Source organism: Nothobranchius furzeri, chromosome 5 (assembly GCF_043380555.1).
Source record: "Nothobranchius furzeri strain GRZ-AD chromosome 5, NfurGRZ-RIMD1, whole genome shotgun sequence".
NCBI classification, from domain to species: Eukaryota; Metazoa; Chordata; class Actinopteri; order Cyprinodontiformes; family Nothobranchiidae; genus Nothobranchius; species Nothobranchius furzeri.
In genome coordinates, this window is record NC_091745.1 from 54687313 (window position 1) to 54693001 (window position 5689).

The window sequence follows — 5689 nt, forward strand, 5'->3', positions numbered from 1 at the left end:
ATGGAGCAGCTTCTCCATGGCGTGCATTTTTCCCTCCATCATGTTCACTTTGATCAGCAGTGACTTGCAGATATCTTGGACAAAAGAAGAATCATACATTACAACACAAATAATAGATTTAACTTATAAGTGGACCTTTTAAGAAGGGGGAACTCAATCTCACCTGTGATTGCAGCAATATTCTTTAAAACATCAGCTTGATCTGAAATGATAAAATGATAGGTTCTCAAAAAAAAAATCTACCAAAACATTTTAATACACCACTCTAGGTTTTGGTAGAGGTATTTTAAGTTACTTGCCTTCAGTGGCTTTTTGCCTTGGGGTGACTCTTTGCCTTGGTGTACTTGTGGCCATTAAATCTATGAGTTGACAAAACACATTTTAATAGTCGTAGTGCAAAGTTTTAAAAGGCAAATATACAAATCAGTTGACATTTTAGTTACAGCAGAAGATAAAATGTGTACCTTCACCGTTGAGGGACTCAGCTGGCAGTGTTGTCCTCTTTGAAACAGGAACTGAAGGGGGAAAAACATATCAAAACTAAATTAAACAAATAATTTGCAGTCTAAAGTAGCTGCTGGGCAGTCTAGAGGACAAATTGAAGTATGGCCTGAATAAATTAGATGAACATAAAGGAAAATATACACACCATCTCTGCTGGATGGTTCTATCAGCAGCAGCATTCTCTCTGCCATGGGAACTGCAAAAAATGAAGAAAAAAAAAATAAAAAAATAAAAAAAACATTATTGGGCTAGAAAATTATTATGGAGCTCTGCACCCCACAAAATAAAATTAGATTTAGTTAAAAACACAAGTTCTAGCAGTAGAACATCGGCTCAAAACTAACCTGTCGTTCTCTCAGTAGAGCATGGACCTGAAAGCAAACAGATGTTTTTTTTTTTTTTTTTTTTTTTTGCAATTTTATATTATTAAAAAGAATATACAACATGTTTATGACAGAAACATTACCTGCTTCATCATCGGAGCTGGACAGGTACCGCTTATTGTTCTTAACCTTTCGTTTGGTCACCTCTCTCTCACTCTCGGCTTGGGAATCTTCCAGGTATTGCCTGGCAAGACGCTTGGCTTCTTCATATTCCTCGTAATAAGCATAACAGTCAAGTTCATATGAAAAGCTTAGAAGGAAACCATTTATATTTGATGGCCAAGTAGTAGTTGCAGTACCACTTTGGCGCTGAAATAGCTTTACTCTATGTTGAGTCCAATCAGGAGATGGATGTTCCACATTTAGGTTCCTGAATGTGGTTTTGTTTGCTGTCCAGTAACAATAATGCACCTAAGATTTTGGAAAAGAGATTAGTTTTCAACCAAGTTTACACAGGCACATAGCCACAGGAATTTCTGAATAAACTGCATGTTCAAAAAACAACAAACTCACCCATTGTTTATGAAAATTTAGCTTTTGACTACACATCTCAAACTAAAGCAATACTTTGTGTTACAATGTTTAATACTAGCTAACTAAACAATTTGATTCTCGTTCTTCTTTTGCTAGTTTGGAAGACTGGGTTGCCCAAGTCCAGTCCTTGGGATATTTTAGATACATTCTTGCTCAAATGGCTAAAAGTCCATCACGCCCCCTGCCCCAAACACAAATTTCTAACGCTCCATTAATGTTTAGCTAAACATGGCCATCTCTCTACACAAGATCTCAATAAAGTCGACAGACACAGTGAAAAGGCTTGCTTAAACACCAATAAACATTACCTAATTATTAAAAACCACTGAGCCGCAAAACGTTTAGGGCAGAACATTAGCCCAGAGGTTTACTGATCGAGCAGACATGTGAGAACACGTGTAATGACCGCTTAGCAATGGGGCTACCTAGTGGCTAACGGTAGCTGGACTGCTAACTCTACAAATACACTGGTTGTAGTTATATCAAAAGAATAGTTACAGAGTCATCTTGCTTGAAATTAGATTGATATTTTTCTAAATCAAGCGAAAAGTCCAGTTAGTTTGTTTGATTTTACTTGAACAGACCGAATAAACTACAGTAGGTAAGCTACCATGCGGTAGCTATTGTTTGAGGGCAGATATATGCTATTGCCTTTTGTAAACCAAAATTAGAACTAACAAGCACATGATAAAACTTTTTCTTACCTGAAGCAAGCGAACTAAGGAGTGAGTGGTTGACAAATAAATCCGAAGTAGCCAAATAGCAAAGGCAACTAACTGTTAATCTTGTGGAAAAAAACAAGGGATGAAATAAGAACAAAAAAAGAGGCAGAGTAAGCTGATTGGAAGATGGTCTGGAACATGTGATGACCATAACAAATCAGAGAACTGGCTGGAAACAGGGTTGTTGCAACAAGCCATTCCATTGGAATGCAGTGAGGCCAGTAACATGTAAATTAGCTTACATTTCCTTGCTGGTAGATTTTAGAAAGTAAACATTTGTAAACGGCAAAAATGAGTTTTTCAGTAGACAACGTTTAGAAAAGTTTTTTCATAAAATAAAAAGTCCCATTTTTTTTATTAGAAAGACATTTTAGCTATAAACATGATTTAAGTACTGCAACTACTAATTGTTTATTTAATTATTGTCAAAACTCTAATAATAATAAGTGTTATTTTTCATGGATAAGCTGAAAATCTAATTTGATAAAATCTGTAAAATTTTATTTATTCTGGAACTACAGTTATCACGTTGTAACAACGTAGCAGCAACGTTGTTATTCAAAGTGCCGAATAAGTTGCAGAGAGGACATTTAACAGAGGTTGTAAAGCGACTTTAGGAGGACGTTGTAGTGTGACGTTTCAGCAATGTACCAACAACGTCCCCTGTGGAACGTAGTAACCTAAACGTACCAGCTACGTTGTCACGACGTCACAAACGAAACGTCGCAAAATGCGACGTTGTGGCGACTTTCTGTGTTAGCTGCCACACCTGGTGTGGAGTTTTGTGCCTTGCTCTGCCTGAGTGTTCGCTGCTCCCGGGTTCGGGGGTTTAAGATTTTTAGTGTGTGCCTGATCAAGCCCGGTGGCTGCCTGGTGGGATGTGGGTCCATGGGCTCTGCTGGGTCCCCGGCGAGGGTTGTCGCCCCTGGGTCCCGGGTTGCTGGGTCCCGGGCTCGGCCGGCTAGGGGGTGGGAGGCTGCGGGCGGGCATGTGGGCTTGCCGCTGATATTTCCCGGGACTCTGCCGGGACTCTGCCGGCTGCTGGTTGTGGCCCCCCGGGGCAATCCTCTGCACCTCTCGAGGGGGGCAGGGGCTTTTCTGATCGCAGTCTCCTTGGGGTCCCTGTGCTCTAGGGCAGCTCCTAGATCTCTTGGACTTGGAGCTCCCTCCATCTCCTACACATCTTTGGGGGTAGATCTGTGGCCCCTCACACTCTCTATTGGACGCTCCTATAGATAAACCTTATATATACATGCGTGTGTACACACACAGGTGCTCACATGGTGCTCTCATAAGTATGGACTTGTCTTAACACATGTCAACACATGTCTTAAGGCTGTGGTTGGCACTAAATGCACTGTGATTTATTATCGTGTGATTGTTCAATAAAACAACGTTGATTTTATATTTCTGCATTAGCTATAATCCAATCCAATCCAGTTTTATTTATAAAGCACTTTAAAAGACCCAGCACAGGAACAAAGTGCTGTACAGAAAATACATTAAAACAATTGACTAAACAGAAAACAGCAAAGATAGATAAATAAATAAAACACATGATACATAAAAATAAAATAGCCCTATATTAAAAATAAAAACTTGATAAAACCACATTGAATCACCTAAAACAGCTAAAATAAAATAAAAAAAAGAAACCAACATCTCATAAGGTATCAAAAGCCAGGGTAAAGAGGTGGGTTTTCAGGAGTGCCTTAAAAACAGACAAGGCCTGTCTTATCTCTAAAGGAAGTTCGTTCCACAGTTTTGGAGCTGCTACAGCAAAAGTGCGATCTCCTCTAAGTTTACGCTCAGTCCTGGGTACAATCAGGAGCAGCTGATCAGCAGACCTGAGAGAGCGGGAGAGTGTGTAAGGCTGTATCAGGTCAGAGAGATAAGAGGGGGTGAGGCCATGAAGACCTTTAAAAGCAAACAAAAGAATTTTAAAATGAATCCTAAAAGAAATGGGCAGCCAGTGAAGTGAAGCTAAAACAGGGGAAATGTGCTCAAACTTTTGAGTGCCAGTTAAAAGACGAGCTCCGGCATTTTGCACCCTCTGTAGGTGACTAATACATGATGCACTGACCCCAATGTAGAGTGCGTTACAGTAATCCAGCCGAGTGGTTACAAAGGCGTAGATCACTGTCTCAAAGTGCTGCCGTGAAAGAATTGATTTTATTTTTGCCAGCTGCCTATAAAAAACCAAACCATTAGACAAATAACTGCTATGACATACTGAACTCACTAGAAAATATTTTTCAATATTTTACACGATAACTACTTGAAAAATGTAGGTCATCTACCTAAAGCTGTAACACCAAAACTACAAATAAGCTAGGTTTTGAAAACAAACACGGTCACGGAACAATCACCCCTCCCCTTGGGTATCTTTCCTGAGATGCTTCTGCTGGAACCGTAAACCCACATTGCCAGAGTAAATGAGAACGTACTGAACATTTCTAGGTCCTAACCTCTTTTGTTGTCCATCTCTGTCCAGATTGGTGACTGTGCATCCTCCTGTCTTCCACTGCCTTGGGGGGGTGCCACAAGGTTCCATTCTCAGGCCATTGCTTTTTTCTATCTACCTTCTGCCTTTGGGCAAAATCCTGAATCAGCATGGCCTGAGCTATTACATTTACGCTGATGGTTCCCGGTTCTGGAACTGTGCTGCTCTGGGTGGCTGCATGTTGGAGTAGCTCTGTTGACTATATGTAAGTTTTGACTTTTCTTGGACATTTTTTCTTCTAGTTTCTCAAGAAAAACTGTATTTTTTGGACATTTTACTTTTCTGTGTCTGGTGCTGTGAAGCTTGGAGGATTTTTACTGCTATTTTTTTTCACTTTTTGAGCATTTGTTATGATGTGTAACTATGGCAACAAGCTATTAACAATCGGGAGCAGCTGATTAACATTGAGAAGGCTGAAATAATGGCTGTGTCTCAATTCAGGGTCTGCATCCTTCGTCGGCCGGATTCGTCTGCCTTTTACGTCACAGCGCCGCAACTAGGCCTGTCCCAATTCGAAGACTCCTTCAAATGTAGTCAACGAATCCGGCCTTCTTTTCGCCTGTATGAAGGATGGGTCCGGTGTATCCTTCAATGGTTTACATTTCCCAAGATGCCTTGCGGGCCGGATGGCAGAACTTTTAAAAACAATGGCGGACAGTGAAGCGGGAGCTGTCGGAGAGGATTGTGCATGTAAATGTCAGTATAAACTTGAAAACTGTTAGGTTAAGGACTTTTTGTGATGCATGAACATTATTTTAGTTAGAAATGTTACAGTAAAAGTGCTTGTATTGCGGTCTCGGCTCGTATGTTCGGCCGCTCTGTGTCGTACTTCTCCCGCTACGTTTTCCCCCTGATATAATAGGAGTTTGTATTTTAGGGACAAAAGAGAAAACCAGGGAATTTATTAAGCTTGGGGCGAAGATGGACCACATGATCACTGGAGCAAAGTATTTGGTGGCTGTGGTATGGAGGTACAATAACATCTCATATTTTAAAAACTGTGGTTTGAGTTTATTTTTTTCTGCGAAAACATGAAAGGAATA

At 40.3% G+C, this 5689-nt stretch overlaps 2 long non-coding RNA genes across 2 annotated transcripts; both read right to left on the reverse strand.

Moving 5' to 3' along the window:
- Nucleotides 1-298: 298 nt before the first annotated feature.
- Nucleotides 299-703, reverse strand: LOC139069924 (uncharacterized). The gene is made up of 3 exons (XR_011520594.1): nucleotides 650-703; nucleotides 465-515; nucleotides 299-359 (listed from the first exon to the last, which is right to left on the reverse strand). It is a non-coding gene; the product is annotated as an uncharacterized lncRNA (long non-coding RNA).
- A 147-nt stretch (nucleotides 704-850) lies between these two features.
- LOC129163484 (uncharacterized) lies at nucleotides 851-2189 on the reverse strand. The gene is made up of 3 exons (XR_011520595.1): nucleotides 2126-2189; nucleotides 971-1298; nucleotides 851-875 (listed from the first exon to the last, which is right to left on the reverse strand). It is a non-coding gene; the product is annotated as an uncharacterized lncRNA (long non-coding RNA).
- Between the last annotated feature and the right edge of the window lie 3500 nt (nucleotides 2190-5689).